Below are 12,879 nucleotides of genomic sequence, written 5' to 3'. Positions count from 1 at the left end.
GGGATCTCAAACCTCCACAAGTCCTCAATGTTCACAAATCCTTCATCCGTCCAATAGTCACCTATGGTTCCCTGACCTGGCTAACAGCTAACTGTGACTTTATTCACAACTGCTCAAACTGGACAGACATGTCATGCATACCATGTGCCTCTCGATACACCGGCTGCCAACTTCCAACCACACTGTTCCTTCCCTAGCATCCTAACACATATTCATGACCTTTGTTTAAAATATCTTAAGACTGGTCAAACTTTAAAAAGGAAAACTGGACAAAATTCTCTGAAGAGCTGGACAAATGTATCAGATGGATTCCTGCAATCATCGATAATTATCAGAGATTTGTAGGACTTGCAAAATCTGTACCCATAAAGCACATCCCAAGAGGTTACAGGAAAGAATACGTTCCTGGATGGAGTGAACAAAGCGATGCCCTATACAAAGATTTTCTTGAAACAGGTGCCCATACGACTGGTAATGTAATGTTGTATGCCTTTAGTGCCGGGATATCCCAGGACGGGTTCGGCTCGCCAGGTGCATGTCTTTCTATGTGACGCCCGTACGCGACCTGCAAGTCATGATGAGGATGAAATGATGATGAAGACAACACATACACCCAGCCCCCGTGCCATTGGAATTAACCAATTAAGGTTAAAATCCCTGACCCGGCCGGGAATCGAACCCAGGACCCTCCAAACCGAAGGCCAGTACACTGACCGTTCAGCCAACGAGTCGGACATATGACTGGTGAGGAGCTATTATGGAGACTGGATGAAAATCATAGACAGAAATGGACAGAAACAGTTAGTAAATTGGATTTCTCTCATTCCAGTAGAGAAGCCTGGAGCCTACTGAGAAAACTTGGAGGAAGCTCAACAGGAGTTAGAGCGAAGTCAACCATCTCACCAAACAAAATAGTCTCCCATATTGTTTTAAATTCAAGGGTTAATAAAGATTTTAAAGAATATACAAAAACGGTGAAAAAGAACCTAAGGATGCTTAAACGTACCTCTCCAACTTCTTCCGAGTACTCTGAAGCCTTCACGATTGATGAGGTTGATACAGCATTAAAGGACATGAAAGTTGGTAAGGCATCTGGTTTTGATGGAATACATGCTGAATTTATCTAAATATCGGACAGAATGGGAGAAGCTGGTTGAAGTGCTTCTTTACCCACATACTTCAGACAGGTATTCTTCCTAAGGAGTTTAACTCTTTCGCTGCGGTAATCGACTTTTGTCGACTTGGTAATTTCCTGCTATAGTTTCCGTGTGCTTCTTTAATAAAGGCGTATTTAATAATACAAACACCTGTACTGACTTTGTACTAAGCATTGTTTGAAAATGTTGCCGCCAATACTGGACCTATGTTTATTTGTTTTCTTTCATCCTCCCGCCCGCCAACATTCCTATCAGCTGTCTGGCCGATAGCAGGCTTCACTCAGCAGCTATGAGCACATGGAACAACATTAGTAATGACAGTGAAGAAATCTTCAACCTTTTAGTGGCCAATTCTGATTCAGACTGTTCAGTAAATTTGGACAATGAAACAACTGATGATGTGCATAGTGATTGTTCGGAAGAAAGTGCCAATGAGGAAGATCTTCATCTTGTATCGGACTGCCGGGATATTAGTGATGACATAAGAATTACAAAAATTAAATTATGTGATGGGGTTAATTTTGATATAACAGTGAAAAGCAAAGTTTTGAATTTTGATGACCCATACAAGGCATTTCTTCAATTTATGCCACGTTCAGTGTTTGAGCATACAGTAACAGAAACAAATAGATATGCTGAACAGTGTTTGGATAAAACATTTGATTTTCTTCCACGTTCAAGGTTTAATCGATGGACTGAATGTACAATAGAAGATTCACGATATGGTGGTGACCACGAGTAGAGAAATTTAAATATCTTGGCTCCACAATCTCTAGTCCAGCTCCACGGCTAAATGGTTAGTGTGCTGGCCTTTGGTCACAGGAGTCCCAGGTTCGATTCCCGGCAGGGTTAGGAATTTTAACCTTAATTGATTCATTTCGCTGGCACAGGGGCTGGGTGTATGTGTCATCTTCATCATCATTTCATCCTCATCACGACGCGCAGGTCACCTACGGGAGTCAAATCAAAAGACCTGCATCTGGCGAGTCAAACATGTCCTCGGACACTCCCGGAACTAAAAGCCATACGCCATTTCATTTTCCACAATCTCTGACGATGGCAGACTTACTGACGGGGTCAACACAAGGATACACACAGCCTGGCTGAAGTGGCGAATGACAATGGGCATCACCTGCGACCGTCAGGTGAAGGACCATCTGAAATCTGAGATTTACCGGACTGTTATCCGTCCTGTCACTCTCTACGGCACTGAGTGTTGGCCTGCTACAGAGGAGGTAGAACGTCAACTAAGCGTCATGGAGGCAAAGATGCTTAGGTGGACAGCTGGCATCACTAGACTGGATCATATTTCAAACTACGATATTAGGAACCGTTTTGGCATTGCACCAATCCAGAAGAAAATGCAGGAAACCTGTCTGCACTGGTTTGGGCAATGCGATAGACCGATACAGTGCACAATGACCTGAAAGCTGTAAGACTACATCCAGACAAGGCTCGAGACAACGAATCCACACAGCGGACCCTGCCACCAAGCAGGACAAACGCTAAAGAAGAAGAAGGTGGCTATTGATATTGGGATGGGATTGTGCCATAAATCAACATTACAGACTTACTTTTCTGAACAATATTGGCTTATTGCTACGCCTAATTTTGGCCAAGTGATGTCGCAAGACAAGTACTGCCTTCTTCAAAGCTTCATGCATTTCAATAACAATGAAAACCACATTGCTAAGGGGTCACCAGGTTATGATCCGTTATTGAAGATAAGACCTGTCATTTTTATTGTAGAAAATACGTACCTGGAGCATGCTTCACCTGGAAAATGCTTATCAGATGATTAGTCTGTGCTGAAGTTTACGGGAAGGTTGTGGTGTAAGCAATACCTTCCTTCAAAGCCATCGACGAAATGGGGTGTAAAATTGTGGTCAATTTGCGACAGTAAAAGTGGTTACCTTTGCAAGTTTCAGACTTATGTAGGAAAGGACAGTGATGAGTCAGTCCCTGGGGAAACTTTGGGAGAGAATGTGGTAAGAAGCCTGACATAGGGTTTTGAGAATACTGGTAGAATTGTGTCCCAGCCACAGGGGGAGTAATCCAGCTCAACTCTGTGCCGGTCCCAAGCCCGGAAAAATGGTGAGGGTGAATAGCTGGTTATTGAGTCCCAGTGGAGGTGCCTGTGCCAAGCAGGTGCCTCTGAAAAATACTAGGAAATGCTCTAGTTGGCAGGTTTACCTGCCTACACAACCAGCAAATCCTACCCCGTATGGAGATGGGTGAAGGCGAATGCCTGGCGCCTTAAAATGGGGCCTTCTTGGTTAAGGTATGGTAACCCTAACAGAGGGTTCCCTGGTCCTCCAAGTTGGGGGCTGGGTATGGGGTTAACAGCCCCATCCTGGAAAAAAGAAATTGTTACGAATCCTCAACAAACAGAAGTCGGACGGATTGAATATAGACGACCCTGCAAGGATAAATGGCTACGATTTGGAACATGGAATGTACGATCATTATACAGAGCTGGTGCCCTCCAAACTCTTCTGAGTACATTTACAGAACCTTATGGCACCAGAAGAGTGGGACGACCCCCACTGAGATGGCTGAGATGGTTGGATGAATTGGAGAAGGATCTAAGGGGAGCTGGAGTTAGAGGATGGAGGACGAGAGCAGAGGATCGGGACACCTGGAGGCATGTTGCTGAGGCAGTCAAGGCTGGAACCCAGCTGTAGAACCAAATAAGAAGAAGAAGGTAGAATTGTGTATGTAAACAATTTTTTTCAAGCCCAGTGCTTTTCACCCAGCTTTCTGAGAAGAACATGGGTGCCTGCGGGACAGTGAGATGTAACCGCAAAGGACTACCTCAAGAGATGAAAACCCTGAAAATGAAGAAAGGGCAAAAACCTAAGTTCTGGCATCTCCCATCCAAAGAAATGCTAGCATGCACGTGGCAAGATACTGGCCGGCTAAACATGTTATCGACCGTTCACACATCTGAGATTGTGAAGATTCAGAAGAGGTCAAAAAAGGTGAAAGTGGCTACATAACTGTTGAAAAACCCAAGTTAGTTATAAATTGATACCATGAAATGAACGGAGTTGATAAATTTGATCAACTGAAAACTAACTATGCATTTGTACATAAGAAACTCAAGTGGTATCAGGTCTTGTGATATATTCTCATTGAAACTGCACTAATAAATGGAAGAATATTGTACAATGTCCGACTCGTTGGCTGAATGGTCAGCGTACTGGCCTTCGGTTCAGAGGGTCCCGGGTTCGATTCCCGGCCGGGTCGGGGATTTTAACCTTCATTGGTTAATTCCAGTGGCTCGGGGGCTGGGTGTTTGTGCTGTCCCCAACACCCCTGCAACTCACACACCACACATAACACTATCCTCCACCACAGTAACACGCAGTTACGTACACGTGGCAGATGCCGCCCACCCCCATCGGAGGGTCTGCCTTACAAGGGCTGCACCCGGCTAGAAATGGCCACACGAAATTAAAAAAATTAATTGTACAATAAGCTTCAAAAGAGGGCAATTAGTGCTCCTGACTTCATAAATTCTGTCATAATGCGACATCTATTTAAAGATAAAAATTTCATGACGTTTCATATTGAACTGTATCACAATTAAATTGAAATAAGAAATAATGTAGTTCAACCTATTCTTATTTCAATTTAATTGTGACAATGGGACTTCTACGAGAGTATCAGCGCAGTCTGCTGGCGAAACGAGGAAGACCTTCTGATTACATACCTCAAGCGTGCCTCATGGAGGGGCACTTTCTTGGGGAGCAGCAGGACAAGAGTCACAAACCTAATTGTGGTGTTTGTTCCATATTACCAGCAAAATGTACAAAGAAAAGAAAGGGACTGTGCAAGAGAAAACAGACAATATTTTTTTGTAAGAATTGCCTAGGACAGCCTGCAATGTGTCCAGTTCCATGTTTTGAGATGTATTACAGTAATGTGTGTTTCAAGGTCAAATGTCACTGCTAGTTTGCCAAAGTTGAGTTAAAAATGGTGCAATGGTGTTGAATGTCACTAACATTTAAAAAATAAAGTTTCAGTTCATTTGGAAATCATGAAAAAATTACATTTTCCTGTAACTTTTCTGTTTAAAAATAGTGCAGCAAGAGAGTTAAGAAGACTAAAATCCTTGCCATATTGAAACCTAGCAAACCAAAAGATATACCACAAAGCTACAGACTAAACGCTCTCCTCAGCTGTTGCTATAAACTCCTTGAAAGACTACTATACAACAAAATTAGCATTGTAATTATTCAATATTCCTATTGACCAAGCTGGTTTTAGGCAGAATCGTAGCTGTTGTGACCAAGTCCTTGCACTCACAACATGCACTGAAGCAGGCTTTCAGCAACCGTTGAAAACCTCTGCTGATTTTTTGGATCTTTCTGCTGCTTATGACATGGTTTGGAGAGAAGGGCTGCTGTATAAACTTCTTCAGGTATTACCATGCAAAACTATGATACAATTAATTAGAAATGTGCTTAACAATAGACTCTTTCAGGTTGTTCTGGGGAATAGGACTAGCAAGCTGAGAAGATTGAATAATGGTCTCCCTCAAGGGTCAGTCTTGGCTCCTCTCCTGTTCAATTGTATATATCAGATTTGCCACCAACGAAATCCAGAAAATTTTGCTATGCTTATGATATAGCTTTAACTACAAGTCATAGTAATCTGAAAGAAATGGAGAACATTTTAACTGATGATCTTTCCATTCTTAGTGACTATTTTTGGAAATGGAGACTGCAACCAAACACCAGCAAAACTGAGGTGTCCTGCGTTCATCTAAATAACAAAATGGCAAGCTGTACTCTCCAAGTGTCTTTTAATGGTAAGGTCCTCAGACATAATAACTACCCAAAGTACTTAGGTATAACATTAGATTGGACACTCTCCTTCAGGCAACATCTAGTAAATACAGCAGCAAAGATTAGGAGTCGTAACAACATTCTGCAGAAGTCGTGTGGTACAACCTGGGGTGCTTCTGCAAATTCCTTGAGATATTCTGCCCTTGGTTTAGTTTTCTCTGCGGCAGAATATTGTGCCCCTGTGTGGATTAACAGCTACCATGTGAAACTTGTGGACACTCACCTCAACAACACAATGAGGATTATTTCAGGTGTATTAAGATCAACTCCTACCTACTGGCTTCCTGTCTTGAGCAACATGATGCCTCCTTCATTCCATAGAGAACAAGCACTGTTGAGAGAATACTCCAAGATAAATGAGAACCCTGACTTGCCCATCCACTCCAATATTCCTGACCTTCAGAAGAACCGGTTGAAATCTAGACATCCACCAGTTAAGTTCGCTCAAAAGCTCACAGAAGACAATTTCAACCTCTGTGCCCAATGGAAGGAAGAATGGATCTCAAAAACAAGTGAACATCTCTGGCCCTTTCTTCCTACCTAATTCGTGGTTTGATCTCCCAAGAAGAACTTGGACCATCCTCAACAGGATTCGATGCAGACATGGAGTCTGTGCTGCATCCTTGTATAAATGGGGAAAGATGCAATCCCCCGAGTGTGACTGTGGTACTCCTTTTCAAACCATCGAACACATTGTAAAGGAGTGTAGCAGAAGAGCCTACCCTGGAGATTGGTTTGATTTTCTAGAAGCCAATACAGAGGCTCTAGGTTGGATAACAACTTTGGACATTAAAATATAATGTATTTGCTTTCCTGTTTCTGTATACATATGCCATACAATAAATAAATAAATAAATAAATAAATAAATAAATAAATAAATAAATAAATAAATAAATAAATAAAATAAACTGGTCGAACTAATCTTAACCATTCTGTTACTGATGCCCTCGCCCTTGCCCCTCTTGCTACCAACATCCTTAATAACACTTGCATCCCAGGAACCTATCACCTCTCCTCCCCCACCAATTATGTAACTTACGTATCCTGTCACCACTGCCTCCATGTAAATCCACATTCTTTTGAATATAATAATATCAAGATGTTTCTGGCTGTAGTGGTGCATGCCTAAAATAGCTGAATAACTTGAGTTTTTAGAGCATCACCGTGCTATTGCCATTCATTAGCATTATTCACAAATATTACAATACAGAAACATAATCTATTATTTTATTATTAGTAATTATTGTACTATATTCCAGCTGAACTATGGAAAGTCCTAGGTCCCAAAAGGAATGAGTTGTTGATGAAATTGTTTAACAAAATCCTCACTGGATTTCCAATGCCAGAACAGTTTCGTCAAAGCTTCCTTGTGCCCATTTACTAGCAAAAGGATGATGTCTGAGAATGTGAGAATTACCAAGGCATCAAATTCACTTCATACACACTCAAAATCTGGGAGTGCATCATACGAGACTCCATCAAGGGTTTGATTAACATCCACTGCTACCAGTGTGGTTTCACATCAGGTATATCAACAAGTGATGAAATTCAGACTCTGCGGATCTTGATTGAGAAACACCGTGAGCTACATAAAGACCTCCATATGGTATTCATCGATCTGGATAAAGCCTTTGATCACATTCCTAGAGATATTGTCTGGGCAGCACTACAACATCAAAAAGTTGCTGAATATGATCCAAGATATGTACCTACATCCATCTACTATGGTGAAAAGCACTGCAGGTGTTTCGGATAATTTCTGTGTTGATGTTGGTGTACATCAGGGGTTGGCAATGAGCCCAGTACTGTTCAACATTGTCATCAACTACCTGGCGGAGCAGCTGCCCTCATGTACGGCTCCGAATGTTGAGCAAGGCAGAAAAGGCATGACCAGCAAATGCATGTCACAGAGATGCGGATGTTGTGAAGGTCGGCGGGAGTTACCCTGCGTGACAAAGTGTGCAATGAACATGTGCGAGGATCCTTTAAAGTTGTGCCCATCAGCAACAAGATGAAGGAAAAACAGCTTCGCTGATGTGGTCACGTTAGAAGAAGAAATGAACACCATTTAGTACGGAAAGCTCTTGCTATCGAAGAGCCGAAGAGAGGAAGTAGGTGTCCTAAGGCAACATGGAAACAAACTGCAGAGGCTGCCTTAAGGAAATGTGAAGTGCCATTAGATCTGGTACAAGAACATTGGGCATATTCTCTCTGAGTCAGACGAGCTGACCCTCAGTGAGCTTGGGAGTGCCCGTTTTATGGGTAAATACAATACAATAGCAAACACTCAAATCCTTCAATCCTTGCTGAAATTGTACATGTTTACACATTATAAAATTGAATACTGTATATAATATTAGATTATTACTCTTCTTATTCTTCTTCGTCCATTCCCTTTTCCAGATTCTCTCTTTATAGGGTAGTGTACCAAAGACCTCCATCTTACTCGATCTTTCCACCATTCCTCTTCTAGTACTTTATTGCTATCGGCTCCTCTATTTGCAATACAGTCCACAACAGAATTCCTCCATCCCATTCTAGGCCATCCCCTAGGCCTCTTTGTAGTCCCTGTCTCCATGAATGTTCTTCTTGGTATTCTCTCTCCTGGCATTCTCATCATGTGTTCAAATCACTTTAGCTTTGCTATATCAATCTCTTCTTGAAGTTTACACACTCCCACACTTCTCCTTATTTCCTCACTTTGTATTATGTCTCATCTATTCTTTCCCTGTATGCTCCTCAAGAACCTCATTTGAGCTGCTTGTATCTTACTTTGGTTCTACTTAGTCAATGCCCAGCCTGCTGAAGCATAAGTCAGTATAAGTTTATAATAGGACAAATATAAAACCTTCTTGCACTTCATTGGCACATCTTTGTTCCATACAATGTCTTTCACACACTGCTAGAAACTTGCAGACTGCTGTATTCTTAAATCAATTTCTCCATCCAAATTTCCATCTTGTGACATTATGCTGCCCAAATATTTTAAATTTTTCACTACTTCAAGAGGTTCATTTCCTATTTTTATCACTCCCCTGGATTTTCTGTTACCTCTCGTCATGATCAAAGTCTTGCGTTTTGTAGTACTAATCTTCGTTCCAAAATGTCTTCTCTCCTCATTCCATAAATCACCTTGTGTCTGTACTTATTCTTCATTATATCCTCAAACTACAATGTCATCAGCAAAGAGCATAGACTTTACTTACTCACCCATCATCTTTTCCTTGATATTATGAAAAATTCTATCCATGATGATAATGAAGAGTAAGGGGGACAATACACTTCCCTGTCTTAAGCCTGTCTCAACTCTGAACCATTCAGTTTGACCCACTTTGGTTCTGACACAGCTTTCACAATTTTTATACAATGCTATTACCATCTGAATTGTTTCATTCACAATCTGTGCCTCTATCAATGTTTTCCATACCAAATTCCTTGGGACACTGTCTTTTCAATATCTAGAAACGTTACTACCATGTCCTTTCCATATTCCCAACACCTTTCCGTCATTTGATGCAATGTGGTCAAATGTGGACCTGCCTCTTCTGAATCCATACTGGTGTTCTGCCAATCTTCCTTCTACTCTCTCTCTTATTCATTTATCCAAGATTCTTTCAAGGATCTTAGCTGTGTGAGGTATCAGTGTCACTCCTCTGTAATTTTCACATTGCTTCCTGTCTCCTTTCTTGAAAATCGGTATGATGACCCCTTTCATCCACTCTTTTGGAACAGTCATTTCTCTCCATACCACTCTGAAGAGTCTATACAACCACTGTAGACCAACTGCTCCTGCTGCTATTATCATTTCTATGGTGACCTTGTCAGTTCCAGCTGCCTTGCCTCATTTCATTTCATTCTTTTAGTGGTCCACTCAACCATGGACACCTCATTTTCCTTATCTTCCATCTGCACTAAATCTGGTTCTTTGATTTCACCTTGTACCGAGGTATTTTGTATGTTATAAAGCTGTTCAAAGTATTTTCCCCACCTCTGCAATATATCCTGCTTCTGTGTCATCATTTCCTCCTGATCTTTTTTAATGAGGTTAGCACCTTCACCTGGGTTTTTCTTCTTTTTTACCCACTGGAATAAGATCTTTTTGCTTCTGGTTGTATCTTCTTGCAGACATTCTGTGAATTTTTGCCAGCATTTCTTTTTCTCTTCTTGAACCACCTTGGAGCACTCCTTCTTGCAGTGCCTGTATTCTGTTTTGCATTCTGTTGTTCTGTTTCTCAGCCATCTTTTCCAAGCTTGCTTCTTCCATTTCATTCCACCAGGGCGTTTCTTGATCTTTCTTCCTTCCTGATACTCTTCCACAGGTCTTTTCTGCAAACTTCACCATGACTGTTTTAAAGTACGCCCATACTTCTTTGATCCTTCCAATGTCTTCCTTAGGTATACCGGTACTTGTTTTAATGTGTGTCTGGAACTCTTCATTTATTTCCTTCTCCTGCAATTTCCACACACTTAGCTTTCTCTGACTAATCTCAGTCATCTTTTGTATCTTTCCCATCTTTAACTGAGCTATCACAACTCTGTGATCTCCTTCAAAAGATCCACTTGGGAGGGCTGTTACATCTACCAATATTTACTTGTTACTTTTCTTGACCAAAGTGTAATCTATCAGAGTTTTGGTTTTGATATCCCAACTATATCTTGTTATCTTCTGGGTCTTTTTCTTTTGAAACCATGTGTTACCAATGATCAGCTCATTTCTTCTACAAAAATGTGCCAAAATATCTCCAGCCTTGTTTCTCTTCCCATATCCAAATGGTCCTATAACCTCATCTCCTTTCCTTTCCCGACCTACCTGGGCATTCATTTCTCCTATGATCACAACTTGTTTGTCCTGTATATGGCCTTCCAGATGTTTAAGGTATTCCTATTGATCCATACCTGTATTTCCTGTTTGTGGAGTATACTTACACTTGAATTATATCTGTAACACCAGTATCAAGTCTCAGTCTGAACTTCTTTTTGTTTCCGAATTTGGTTGCCTATGGACCACATTGAACCTAAGGCTTTCTTCTTCTTCTTCTTCTTCTTCTTCTTCTTCTTCTTCTTCTTCTTCTTCTTCTTCTTCTTCTTCATTTCTAATCTCCCTTTCTTTCTCAGATATGACCAATTTGTGTCTACATTTAAGTGGTTTCTCCTGAAATGTTTTGATGCTGACTACTCGGCTTCTAAATTCTTTTCTGTTGTGAATCATATCCCTTGTAAGTCCACTTTCTATTGCATCTCTTTTTACCTCTTCTACACACTTCTCGAAGCTTTCAGTCCAGTGATGAACTTGAATATATTTTTAGTTAGCCATTTCTCATCCATTCTTTCTAGATGCCTATAGAATTTTAGGCTTTGCTTTCACATGGTGACAGTGATTTTTTTTGGTGTATTTGTGGAGATCATCATTTTTTCTATTCCTCCACTCCCTGTCAGCATTTTTCTGTGGTCCTAAAATTTTCCTTAATATTCTCCTCTCCTTTTTTTTCAAAATCTTGAAGCTCACCCTTTTATTCACTGTCAGGCTCTCTGAAGTGTAGAGACCCTCTGGCTTTACCACTGTGCTGTAGTGTCTAAGTTTCGCCTTGTAAGATATTGCTCTTTTGTTGTATATGTTCTGGATTAACCTGCCAGCTAATTCTAGTTTTCTAATTCTTGTCCTATTCTTTATCCAATCTGTTAGGTTCTATCCATTCCCCTAGATATTTAAATTTCTCAGTTCTTTTTACAGTCACATGTTTCACTTCTAAGTGTCTCTTCCCTTGATGTCCATATTTCATGAATTTCGTCTTCTCATATGAGACTTTGAGACCAGTTTTCTCAGCGATCTCATGTAGAGTATTCAGCATAATTTGGGCATTTTCTCAATTGTGAGCCAAGAGGGCAAGCAAGATCATCTGCGAAAGCCAAACACTTAATTTTTAAGTTGTGTCCTTTCCTCGCTAAATGTATTCACCTTACTCCTTTCACTTCCAAGGCTTTTTCCCAGGTTGTAATGATTTTTTCTAGAACAATGTTAAAGAGAATTGGTGATAGGCTGTCCCCTTGTCTGATTCCCATTTTTATTTCAAATGGTTCATAAATTTCACCGAAGAATTTGACTTTTGAGAAAGTTTCTGTCAGAGTTTGTTTTATTAATATTCTTGTTTTCCTGGCAATTCTGAGTTCCTCTAGGGTGTTAAATAGAGTCTGCCTGTCAATTGAATTATATGCTAAAATCAACAAATATAACCATGGTGTTCTGACTTTCTTATCCTGAGAATGCTCTTCAGGTTAAATATTTGTTCTGCGCATGATCTTCCTTTTCAAAAACCAGCTTGGTACCAATGAGATGGTCTGCTTGTTCTTCAACTCTTCTCATTGGTACTTTAGAGAGTATCTTATATGTTATTGAGAGTAAAAAAAAAAAAAAAAGAAATGAAATGGCGTATGACTTTTAGTGCGGGGAGTGTCCGAGGACAAGTTCGGCTCGCTAGATGCAGGCCTTTTGACTTGACTCCCGTGGGCGACCTGCACGTCGTGATGAGGATGAAATGATGATGAAGACAACACATACACCCAGCCCTGTGCCAGCGAAATTAACCAATTATGGTTAAAATTCCCGACCCTGACGGGAATCGAACCCGGGATCCCTGTGACCAAAGGCTGGTACGCTAAACAGTTAGCCATGGAGCCGGATGGGAGTAAAGAGATGCCTCTATAGTTATTGATGTTCGTCCAGAGACCTTTCTGGTGAAATGGGTGTACAAGACCTTAATCAACCTGTCATTTATGTTTTCCACCAATTCTAGGTATTCCTTTAGGTCTCTTCTAATTATGAGACCTACACCATTTTTGGCTTTTCTTCCTCCACTATAGTATAAGGTGT

The sequence above is a fragment of the Anabrus simplex genome, chromosome 4 (genome assembly GCF_040414725.1).
Source record: "Anabrus simplex isolate iqAnaSimp1 chromosome 4, ASM4041472v1, whole genome shotgun sequence".
Taxonomy (NCBI): Eukaryota; Metazoa; Arthropoda; class Insecta; order Orthoptera; family Tettigoniidae; genus Anabrus; species Anabrus simplex.
This window is presented reverse-complemented; position numbering follows the sequence as displayed.